This window comes from Amblyraja radiata, chromosome 27, assembly GCF_010909765.2.
Source record: "Amblyraja radiata isolate CabotCenter1 chromosome 27, sAmbRad1.1.pri, whole genome shotgun sequence".
NCBI classification, from domain to species: domain Eukaryota; kingdom Metazoa; phylum Chordata; class Chondrichthyes; order Rajiformes; family Rajidae; genus Amblyraja; species Amblyraja radiata.
Genome location: NC_045982.1, coordinates 10,280,666 through 10,293,829, shown reverse-complemented (window position 1 = coordinate 10,293,829; position 13,164 = coordinate 10,280,666).

Sequence of the window (13,164 nt, the reverse complement as noted above, 5' to 3'; positions counted from 1 at the left end):
CACTGTAATACAAAATGATGTGAAGGAGATCATTTGCCAGATTAAAGCGTTAAGTATCAACCAGTCACTCCTTCATGATTCTCAATCATGCCCATTCAGACAGAAGCTGGCGCAGGGTGTAGGTCTGTTCCAGTATCTATTACTCCATCAATTTTTGTGTCACAGCAAGCTCACTAATCTGTCCACCGACATTCTCATCCATTTGCTCACATGATAAACAATAGGCCCAGAACTGATCCTGAGGTATCGACTGACGCCTATTACAAACCCACTTATTCCCACAACTATCTCGATCACACTTCTTCCCACCCTGCTTCCTGCAAAGACTCTATCGCCTACTGCCAAAACCTCCGCCTACGCCGCATCTGCGTCCAAGATGAGGTGTTCCATACAAGGACATCCGAGATGTCCTCATTCTTTAGGGAACGGGGGTTCCCCTCTCCCATCATAGATGAGGCCCTCACTTGTGTCACTTCGGTACCCCCCTTGCGCCCCCTCTCCCTAGTTGCAACGGAGACAGAGTCCCCCTAGTCTTTACCTTTCACCCCATCAGCCGTCGCATACAACACATAATCTTCCGAAGTTTTTACTACCTCCAACGGGATCCCACTAGTCACATCTTCCCACTCCACTTTCCACCTTCCGCAGAGACCGTTCCCTCCGTAACTCCCTAGTTAATTCATCCCTTTCCACACAAACACCGTCTCCCCAGGTGCCTTCTCCTGCAACCGCAGAAGATGCAACACCTGTCCCTATACCTCCTCCCTCGACTCTTCCAGGTTAGGCAGAGGTTCACTTGCACCTCCTCCAACCTCATCTACTGTATCCGTTGTTAAAGATGTGGACTCTTATACGTAGACTGGGCGATCGTTTTGCTGAACACCTTTGATCAGTCCGCCTGAACCTACCTGATCTCCCGGTTGCTAAACACTTTAATTCTCGTTCCCATTCCTTCACAGACCTTTCTGTCCTAGGTCTCCTCCATTGTCAGAGTATGGCTAAACGCAAATTGGAGGAACAGCATCTCATATTTCGTTTGGGCAGCTTACAGCCCAGAATATTGATTTCTCTAACTTCAAGTTCCCTCTCTCACTACCCCTCCCCCACCCAAGTCGCACCAGCTTCTCGTTTTCATCCAACAAACAGCTAACAATGGGCAGTTTCCGTTATCATCGTTACTTTTTTGCATATGTTTCATTCATTGTTCTTTATCTCTCTACATCATCGTCTAAATCTCTTGTTTCCCTTATCCTTAACTAGTATGAAGAAGGGTCTCAACCCAAAATGTCACCCAATCCTTCTCGCCAGAGATCCTGTTTGTCCCGCTTGATCAGCTTTTTATGTCTCTTCTGAGGTACACTACTGGTTACAGACTTTCAGTCAGAAAAACACATCTCAACCACGACCCTCTACCTCCTATCACCAAGCCAACTTTGAATTCAGTTTGCCAACCCACCTTGGATTCTATATGCTGTAAACTTCTAGAGTAGCCTGACATGTAGACTTTGCCAAGACCTTGTTAAAGTCCTTGCAAACCATGTGAGTTGTGCTGCTGTCATAAATTGCACCACACTAAAAAGTAGCTTGGATTGTAGCTATGAACACAGTAAATTGTGAGATATTGAAATATCTTATAACAATATGCAATTTTATTATTTTCCACTAGTTTCATTTATTGGGGGGGGGGGGGGGGGGGGGGGGGGGTGTTGGGGGTGTTGCTCATCAGTTTCTGCGTTTTCCATGACTTTTGTACTGTTATCATGTCTAATCATGTTAAGGCCCAAAATGTATAAATCTTACATGCACAATTCCCTGCATGTGTAAGCACAAGAAAATCCATTCCTTGTGGCCCTGGAAGATACTGTTGTGGATTCTGTGCTGTGACACATTTCTATGGATGTTGGAATTTCAACATATCCGTCTTCAGAGATAATTTATTTTCTCTACTGACATGTGACTTTAGCAAGTGCAGGTAGTCAGTTCCTTTCTTTTTTGCATATTAACATTCAAAGAATTTTAATTCAAACAAATTCAAAGCCTTCTGGTAATCTTTTTCAGTTAAGATTCATTTTGTAATGTTCATGCTCTTGCCAAATGGTGAATAATCTTTGTTTTTGGCACCATATAGCTCGCCGATTTGAGCTTTATGTGCCGTAACAGCAATAGAAGAGCTAAATATTCATGCTGGCATACAATTCCTTGAGACTCTGCAAGTAACCAACTGTAAGGAAGTTGAAACTCAAGCTTCTCCCTCGGATACAACATGCAACTAGAGTTGGTTATGTATTTTTCAGGCTGCAGCTGCAAAAAATTCCATCTGTTCTGAATGTGTCCGAAGAAGGGTCTCGGCCCAAAACATCGCATATTCCTTCTCTCCAGAGATGCTGCCTGTCCCGCTGAGTTACTCCAGCATTTTGTGTCTATCTTCAGTGTAAACCAGCATCTGCCGTTCCTTTCTACACATTATTTTTTACATGCATTAGAACAGAAATAATTGTCAAGGCTGGGTTCTGGAAGAAACATTCTTAACTTTGAATTTATGTGTGCTAATAATATGTCTGGTATATTTTGTTGGGGTCAATCAAGGCAGAAACTGTTTCCACTGTGAAAGTAAAAAGTACAATAATTCTAGGATGCTGCAGAATGTATTTTTAGAATATGGTTTCATAATTGTGCTAAAACAGGAAATGGCAACAGGAGAATTTCATGGTAGTAATGCCAGTGGCCCTGCTTTTGCTTTCTCCCCGGTATTCAAATCGGATATAAAATGTGAATGGAGGAAATATGAAAACAATTGATTCCTGAAGGTTATAAAATTCCAAAGCAAAAGATGAAATATTATTCTTCAAGCTGCTGTTGAGTTTTATTGGAGTTGTATAGGTGCCTAAGTATAGAGGTCAGAGGTGAAGTTAGGACCAGAATTAAAATTTGAGAAATAAGGTAACCATTTTCAATGAATAATAGGATACCTTCAAATATGGATATTTCACAACCAATTGCTTCAGAAAATGGGAGAGAATTGGGTTGGATATAAAATGAGGAGAAGTAAAAAAAGGATTGAAGTCAAAGAGACAATAGTAGATCAATTAGTGGCTATAATAAAGGGGAATCTACCAGTAACACAAAACTGGTGGGACCAACTAAGGAGTACGATGGAGATATATTGAAGGAAACAAAATGCAGAACCCCTATGTGGACTTCACATGGATAATAGATCAAATAAAAAGAGATATAGAGAGGGTAGAAGAAAAGATGACCATACATAAAGTAAAAAAGAGACACAGTCCACATTAGGTGCTTTGTAGTTGCTGAGGAAAAAGTAGAAATCTTGGAAGTGCTGCAAATGGTCTTCCAAACATTCTTGGATAGAGGAGTTGTGCCGAAGTCCTAAAGGATTGTAAATATTTTCAGAAAAAGGTAAAACAATTAGTACAAGGTAGTTTAACTTGGACAAGCATTGATTACTGGAGGAGAATGTGCACTAATTTGTGCAAGACAATTTGAAGCTGATAAAGTTGACAGTTTTTTTGATGAGATATTGAAGAGGTTATTTGAGGGCAATGTAATTATGTAGATGTATTTCTGAAAGGAGTTTGATGAAGTACCACATACTAAGGTAGTTAATGATATTCAGGATAATGAGATAAAAGAGACAGTAGCAACATGTATAATATTCATTAAGGGAATAAAATAGAGTTGTGGTGACTTTTTTATACTGGAAGGCACGTTCCCTAGGATTTATTACGAGTTGACTAACTGTAATAGCTGTGGCTGATGATTTGGAAGAGAGCCATGCAAGTAAGTTCAAATTATTATACTTCCATATTTTTTACTGATTTGTAAATGTTTTAATGTGATTTAATTAACCCTTATGTTAATTAAGTATATTAGTTTTAATTCTGTGTTATTCAACGTGGGCCTCGGCGGCAATGGCGCCTCAGTTGTGGTGGGGCTTCGTGGTCGATGAGCGCGAGGGGGAGGGGAAGATAACGGGCACCCGGCATGGGGGCACGACTGTGAAGAACAATGGGGACCCAGCGAGGGGGGACCGCTGTGAAGAACAATGGGGACCTGGCGATGTTCGACGGGTCCCCATTGGGTTCGGTGAACCCGGTGCGGCGACGATGTTCGGTGAGCCCAGTGCGGTGGCGATGTTCGGCAGGCCCAGTGAGGTGACGAGGTGAGTAGGCCCCGGTGAGGTGGCGATGTTCGGCAGGCCCAGTGAGGCGACGAGGTGAGTAGGCCCCGGTGAGGCGGCGAGGTGAGTAGGCCCCGGTGAGGCGGCGAGGTGAGTAGGCCCCGGTGGGGCGGCGAGGTGAGTAGGCCCCGGTGGGGCGGCGAGGTGAGTAGGCCCCGGTGGGGCGGCGAGGTGAGTAGGCCCCGGTGGGGCGGCGAGGTGAGTAGGCCCCGGTGAGGCGGCGAGGTGAGTAGGCCCCGGTGGGGCGGCGAGGTGAGTAGGCCCCTGTGGGGCGGCGAGGTGAGTAGGCCCCAGTAGGGCGGCGAGGTGAGTAGGCCCCTGTGGGGCGGCGAGGTGAGTAGGCCCCGGTGGGGCGGCGAGGTGAGTAGGCCCCGGTGGGGCGGCGAGGTGAGTAGGCCCCGGTGGGGCGGCGAGGTGAGTAGGCCCCGGTGGGGCGGCGAGGTGAGTAGGCCCCGGTGGGGCGGCGAGGTGAGTAGGCCCCGGTGGGGCGGCGAGTTGGGTAGGCCCCGGTGGGGCGGCGAGGTGAGTAGGCCCCGGTGGGGCGGCGAGTTGGGTAGGCCCCGGTGGGGCGGCGAGGTGAGTAGGCCCCGGTGAGGCGGCGAGGTGAGTAGGCCCCGGTGGGGCGGCGAGGTGAGTAGGCCCCTGTGGGGCGGCGAGGTGAGTAGGCCCCGGTGGGGCGGCGAGGTGAGGTGAGCCCAGTGCGGTAGCGATGTTCGGCAGGCCCAGTGAGGCGACGAGGTGAGTAGGCCCCGGTGAGGTGGCGATGTTCGGCAGGCCCAGTGAGGCGACGAGGTGAGTAGGCCCCGGTGGGGCGGCGAGGTGAGTAGGCCCCGGTGGGGCGGCGAGGTGAGTAGGCCCCGGTGGGGCGGCGAGGTGAGTAGGCCCCGGTGGGGCGGCGAGGTGAGTAGGCCCCGGTGGGGCGGCGAGGTGGGTAGGCCCCGGTGGGGCGGCGAGGTGAGTAGGCCCCGGTGGGGCGGCGAGGTGAGTAGGCCACTGGTGGGGTGGCGAGGTGGGTAGGCCCCGGTGGGGCAGCAAGGTGAGTAGGCCCCGGTGGGGCGGCGAGGTGGGTAGGCCCCAGTGGGGCGGCGAGGTGAGTAGGCCCCGGTGCGGTGGCGAGGTCAAAGATCCAAGGATCTTTGGAGCAAATTCCTCTCCGACAATGAATATTAACCTCACCTGCATTTTAATCCCCCCCCCCACACCACCAAAGCCTCCGGAATCGCAAGCACAGCGCCACTGATGGTAGGTTTTATAACAATGCCACTATGTCAACAGTTTTATACACCTTGGCGGAGCGAAGCCGAGGCACCCCTAGATCTCGAGGCCCTAAGCTTAAGCTTATGAAGCTTATACGTAAATCCGGCCCTGCATATCAGTGATGAGTAGGACCTGTGGGAACAAAAATGGCAACAAAGTTTATTAAGAATGAAACATGAGATATGAGGAAGATACGAGTAGCAACTGGAGTATTATCAAAGGTACACAAAAAAGCTGGAGAAACTCAGCGGGTGCAGCAGCATCTATGGAGCGAAGGAAATAGGCAACGTTTCGGGCCGAAACCCTTCTTCAGGAGTATTATCAATGCAGGGTGGGTGTGTATCAGAAGTGGAAGTAGACTGCATTGTGATGGGGAGGACGTTGGATTTGAAACTAATCTTTGAGTCAAGCTGGAAGAATACAAACAATTTAGCTGTATAAAGAATGGAACAAAATTTGTTTCAAAGATATGAGTTTGTGGTGGGAGTTAAAGGTACCACGAGAAATCTGTGGAGGGAATAGACATATGACATTTCGAATTAGGACCCTTCTTCAGACACTAAGACTGAATAAGGGTCCTGACCCGAAATGTTGTCTGTCCATTCTTTCCACAGATGCTGCCTGACCTGATGAGTTCCTCCAGCACTTTGTGTTGTGATACGAGAAATGCTGTCTTCAGTTTCCCAATTTTTAACTGGTTGGAAATTATGGCCGAGAAGGGACACTGGGCAATAAATCTATTAAGCAGAATCAGTGGATTAACTAAGAGGGGATGCTGGAGTGAAAAAGATAGGTGTTGTCAAAAAAGAGTTGGATAATGTGCTGAATAGCTTGGGGAGGAGGCCAAAGATGGATTACTGGAGTACTCAAAAAATTAGCGGTATAAGGTCAGAGAGATTAATCATAACTGAGAATGCGCCAGATACAATTTGATAAGTGACCAACCAAGAAACAGGTCAAGTGTCTGCCTTAATTAGCTGAAATTATAGCATACTACCTCTACCATTATTTAAATTATTTTCAGGTCTAAAATCTCATTTGCTAATAGTCTGAAGATTTGTAAAATACATCAAAATAAATTAACAATCTCTTGAAAATTGCTGATAATTCTTAAATAATCTACAAACGTAATAACTTCACTCTAAGAGATCATTGCTCATAATCTCCAGGTTCCTCTTATGTACAGTATGCACACCGCAACATTCTTAACAAATAGCTAGGCATGCCAAGACACATTTATTTTAAAGCTGTTTTCTGAATATTATTCACAACCCCGTGTTTCTTAATGTTGGTTTGTTCATGTCATTACAATTTTCAAATATTTAAACCTTCCTATTTATGTGACCTTTGAAAGACATAGTAAGCCCATTAGTAGTATGTCTCAAGCACACAGAATGGAGTTGCATCATGCCACGGCTTTTATGATAACCTTTGCCTGGTCAATAAATTTAAGGAGACACGCAAGAAGAAAATCAGCTAGGTTAAAAATGCAAACATGCTCAAACACTCTGCATCCACTTACAAGAAGAAAAATTTGCAATGATTTTTGCTTCAATTTTTCTGTACATATAGTTATGCAGTTCAAAATTTAAATCTGGCTATTTATTTCATTGTCAGCAAAAATACAATTTTTTTAAACTAAATTGTTTTCACAATTTTTACATTCAATATGATAGCCATTATAAATAACTATTATGCAGGGTCATGAAAGCTTGTCCCACTTAATTAATGTATTACTGTAACACTAAGAATGTTAAGTGTCTTTCATGGCATCTGCCGTCAAGTGGCATTAACAAAGTATAAACTGTCATAGAAGCAGTGTAACAAATCAAGGTATGATTTGGAAAGTTTAAAACGACAGCTTCTTCTGTGCTTATGTTCATTTTTTGACTGGTGGGCTAGTGCACTGAGCAAACAAAAAATAAATAAGTAAACAGTACAGAAAAGGTTTGAGAGTAATTCTTATACTTTGGGTGAGTTTTGTGCTTGATGAAAGCAATGGTTAGTTAGAGAAAGGAATAAGTGTACATAGGGAGCAATAAGTAAAATATGGTAAATGAACAGGACATGAAATTAATAGACTGTTTATATTTAACAGAAACACTTCATGTTCTGCTTTACTTGGCTCCCAGTGGAATGCATTTCTGTTTAAAGTAAGTTTGATTCCACAGCAACAGTTTCAACGTTAAACAACGACTGCATGCAGCTGTTCAAATGTCACAATTACCGTGCAATGTGCAAAATGAATTCCTTGTCTGAATGGCTGAAAACCAGAACATTTGGCAGCAGAACTTGCAGCAACAAGAATTGGCCCATATCACAAGCAGCAACTTGCATGCTGCTACAGTAGTTTAATTTCCTTTAGTGGGATGAGAAGATTGTCTCAAGCAGAATCCCTGTCAGTTCATATATTGTTGAAGCTAGCAAATACATTAACTGGCGTGCTGGAAAGCAAAGAACAGTCACAGCTATGTCATCTTTTCTTTTTGGTACATAGCCACAATCCCAGTGAAGTATGAGTACTGTGTAGCAAGGAACTACAAATGCTGGTTTACACCAAAGATAGACACAAAATGCTGGAGTAACTCAGTGGGACAGGCAGCATCTCTGGAGAGAAGGATTAGGCGACGTTTTGGGTCAAGACCCTTCTTCAGACTTGAGTCAGGAGAGAAGGAATCCAGAGATATGGAAGGGTACAAAGGGCATGTAAGGTGTGAAAAGGACAGATCAAAGCAGACAGTGATTAAGGAAATATATACAATGGTTCATTGTCAGCTATGGGGAAGTTGACAACGAGGCATACAAACAGTAAAATTAATCGGGAGAACAGTGAAACTAGTAGGAAAACTAGGGTGGTCAGAGGGACAGAGAGAGGGAAAGCTAAGTTAGAGAAATAGGTTGATGAAGCTTGAAGTTAGAGAAATCAATATTCAAACCACTGGATTGTAAGCTGATCAAATAAAATATCAGGTGCTGTTCCTACAATTTGCATTTGTCCTCACTCTGACAGTGAAGGCAGCTAAGGACAGAAAGGTCCTTTGAGGGGGGGTTAGAGTGTATAGCAACTGGGAGATTGCATAGGCTGAAGTGGACTGAGCAAAGGTGTTCAGCAAAACGATTGCAGTCTGTGCTTGTTCACACCTCTAACAGTGGATACAGTAGATGAAGTTGGAGGAGGTGCAAGATAGGGAAGACATCTACCCTTTCTCCCTGGGTGGAAATATTCAACACTAGAAGGTATAGCTGTAAGGTGAGAGGGGGAAAGTTTAATGGAGATGTGCAGAGCAATTTTTTTTGCAGTGAGTAGTGGGAGCCATAGTCGTTGTACTAGTTTCATTGTTGTCTTGCTGAGTTTCACTTTTTGTATCACTCCTTATCACCTTATAACTCATCGTTGACCCGCTGAGTTACTCCAGCTTTCTGTATCTGTCTTCAAGTCTATCCAAAGTGTGGCTGAAACCCTCTAATCCATGCAGCATTCTGGTAATTTTATTCTGCACCCTTCCCAAAACCTCCACATCCTTCTTGTAACGGGACAACTAGAGCTGCATGCAATACTCTGGTCACTGACTGGTTTGTAATGATGCGGCTGCAGCACTGGGGAAAGCCGGCCCGATGACTGACTGTGTCTGCTTCCCTCCTCAGTGTGTAGGAAGGAATTGCAGATACTGGTGTACACTGAAGATAGACACAAAAAGCAAGAGTAAAGGGCCTGTCCCACCAGCATGCGGCTAGCGCGACCTAACGTGGTCGCTTGAGCCGTACGGCCTCGTGGGGCCGGTCCCACTTCGATCGCCGGAGGCGTGTGGAGGTGTGCGGGGCTGGTCTCGACATCGCGTGGGGTTCCGAAAAACTGGCATTGTCCAAAAATTCCGCAAGACAACAGTAGCAATGTTACAAAATTTTGAGATTTAAAAAATCAAGTCTGTAATTTATCCCATCAGATAAAGCATAAAAAGAAGTTTAATTTGACACCTAATTCACTTTCATATCTCAAGTATTTAAAAAGTTATGGCCATTTTCATACTCGGAAATTAGCATCTTGTTCCCTATTGATTTTCTATGGACATAACAAAAAAGCTGTGATCGTGGACAGTCAAAAGCCCATAACCTTCTTAAAAATTAAGAGAACTGAATGAAATTTTCAGTTATCGTAGATTGAACCATTCTGAAACAAATATAAAATAATCTTACTTGGATGACCTGAAATTAAAGCATATAATTAGTTAGTTACCCAAGTGTAGCTAATTTCAAACTTCAATTACTAGATCTAAACATCTATCCATTTCTTAATAAATGATTAACATTTTTAAATAGCCTAAGTGTCCAAATAATATTCATAAATAATTCACAATAAAACATGATTTTTAAATCTCATTTACATTAATTTATAGGCCAAATGGAAGGAATTTAGTGTTCAATTGCTGTAAATTAAAGTCCATTTTAAATCAGCTTTCTAGTGGGTTCCTGTGAACGCGCTGGTTTAGAACGTTCACATTGCGCTAGATTTGTGCCCTCAAATGCCCAGAAAAATACTGCGGGATATAATGGGCCCAAAATGAGCTACTCGCAATATTAAACTTTGTATAAAGGGATCTTAAGAAGCCCTTTTTAATGTAAAAATAAGCAGCATACCTTCTATTATTTGCTCTATGCGACCCTGACAGCTGCCGGTGGTCGCGGGTTTAGAGATTGATTTTTAAACTACTATAACTATTATACGAGGCCTTTAAAACTAATAATAGCTTTTGCGACGAGGTCTTCCAGCGATTTTTCGTTAATAATTAACTAGGCTGAACATCTTCGATTTGAACAGCCTAGAGAAAATCGCGTTTTAAACCCGCCCCCCTCTAAACGGCGCCAAAATCGCGCACACCCGCAGCGACAGATTTTCAGCGACGCTTCAGGTAGGCTTTGCAACATACCTAACAACGGCCTGTCGGCCCGCAGCCGCATTGAGGTCGTACGCAGCATCTTGCGTCGTACGCGTTTTGATGACATCACCGCCCCACGTGCCGTTGCGTGATAATGTAACCGCCCGACGCCGTGCGACATCCAAATTCAGTCGGCCCGCCTCCAGCCCAGCTGATTGGTGAGTATGATGTCGGGACCAGCCCCGCACAACTCCAGACGGCTCCGCGGTTGGAAGTGGAACCGGCCCCGCGAGGCCGTACGCCTCAAGCCACCACGTTTGGTCTCGCTAGACGCATGCAATCGCATGCTGGTGGGACAGGTCCTTTATGCAGCAGGTCTCAAAAAGCAACGATGAGGGTAAGGTGATAATGAGTAATCCAAACAGTGAAACTCAGCAGCTGTCTCCAAGTCTATCCAAATTCTTCCTGTATATGAAATCCTCTAATCCAGGCAGCATTTTGGTAAATCTCCTCTGCACCCTTTCCAAAGCATCCACATCCTACCTGTAAATGGGAGGAGAGCTGCACACAATAGGGGGGTTGCATGTAAGGTCACTGGGTCATAGGGCTTGATGCACGGAGCCGCTCAATCCATCTGGAGGACATCGCAGCTTCCGGTATATGTTGTTAATACACGAAACGCGTACTTTCCTACCTGTTAAAAACCGCCAAAATGTTGAATTTTTCCGCTGTAAAAAATTGTGGAAGTCGGGGTAAGCGTGAGAGACATGTACTGAACTTCAGAATTCCAAAAGTGAAGCGTAATGAAGGTAAAGAGAAGCGAGAGCTGAAGGGACAACAACAGCTAAAGTGCTTGGCGAACATTGGCCGTGCAGATATCGAAATTGAAAATATTGGGAATTATCGCGTTTGCTCACTGCATTATTTGTGTTTTTTCTTGATTCCTTTGGTATCTAAAAAGTCTCAGAAGTGATAAATCTGGCTGTAAATTTTGCTTCAGACCCGTTTTCTTTTTGTATGTAAAAACCCACTTGAGAACCATGGCCGATCTTAAAAATTTACAGCCAGATTTATCACTTCTGAAACTTTTTAGATGCCAAAGGAATCAAGAAAAAACACAAATAATGCCTTACAGTTGATGAAATGCAGTGAGCAAACGGCCAATGTTCGTCAAGCACTTTGGCTGTTGTTGTCCCTTCAGCTCTCGCATCTATCTACCGTCATTTCTCCTCACTTTTGGAATTCTGAAGTAGGCTAAATGTCTCTCACACTTATCCCGATTTCCATATTTATTTACAGCGCAGAAATTGACCATTTTGGCGGGTTTTAACGGGCCCGCTATGCTGGAAACAATGGTCAGTGTGTATCTGCCGTTCATCGCGTGTACTCGTTGGCGTAGCGTAGCAACAGCACGGGCCATGGGTCGTGACCCGACTGCCATGCAACCTCCCTTAGGGTGATTTCACGAAAGGTCACTGGAGCGTAGATCCTCACCCACGTGACCGAAAATTTTAACTGGGGGACAAGCGTCACTTCCGGTACATGTTAGTGAATGGGAAAACACGCACTTTCACACCCGTTAAAAACATCGAAAACGGTTTTTGAGCTGCAATTAACTGTACCGGTCAGGGTGACCGTGAGGAACAGCTACCTAAATTTACAGTCCAAAAAAAAGATAGAAACTAAGGTAAATTCAAGAGGGAGCTGAAGGTGTAAATACAGCGGAAGTGCTAGCAGGACATTTGCCGTGGAGATTTAAAGATCCAAAATATCGGGAATTATCGCGTTTGCTCGCTGCATTTCATCAAAAGTAAGGCATTATTGACTTTATTATCTTTATTCATTTGTTATATGAAAAGTATTAAAAGTTAAAAATCCGTCAGTAAAATTGCAAAATCGCCCATGGTTCTCAGGTGGGTTTTAACATGCAAAATGAAAACGCTTCTGAAGCTCCATTTACCATTTAAATAATCGTAAACTATCAATGCGTTTGAAATAAATTTTACTGAGATGCAAGCTAAGGAATGGGAACGCCATGCACGTGCAACAAGAAGAGAGTATTAAAGCAGATTTGGTTGCAGCTCAAGCATCTATAGCTCTGCAAGTTGATGGCGTTCTTGTGCACATTGTCTATCCTGCTCACAGTGGGTGCCCAATCAGGATTGTTGACATCATTCCATGCTGTAGGCTTGTCTGTTATTAGATGATAAATAAATAAATAACTAGTTTGGGTGATTGTGCAGGCTTTAAACAAGAAACATTGAGAAATATATTTTGGCAAATAATAAAATGTCCTGCTTTTGTCCAACAGCTGACAATTATCCCATTCCTTAGCTTGCATCTCAGTAAAATTTATTTCAAAACGCATTGATAGTTTACGATTATTTAAATGGTAAATGGAGCTTCAGAAGCGTTTTCATTTTGCATGTTAAAACCCACCTGAGAACCATGGGCGATTTTGCAATTTTACTGACGGATTTTTAACTTTTAATACTTTTCATATAACAAATGAATAAAGATAAAAAGTCAACAATGCCTTACTTTTGATGAAATGCAGTGAGCAAACGCGATAATTCCCGATATTTTGGATCTTTAAATCTCCACGGCAAATGTCCGCTAGCACTTCCGCTGTTTTGACACCTTCAGCTCCCTCTTGAATTTACCTTAGTTTCTATCTTTTTTTTGGACTGAAAATTTAGGTAGCTGTGCCTCACGGTCACCCCGACTAGTACAGTAAATTGCAGCTCAAAAACGGGCCGTTTTTCGATGTTTTTAACGGGTGTGAAAGTGCGTGTTTTCCCATTCACTAACATGTACCGGAAGTGACGCTTGTCC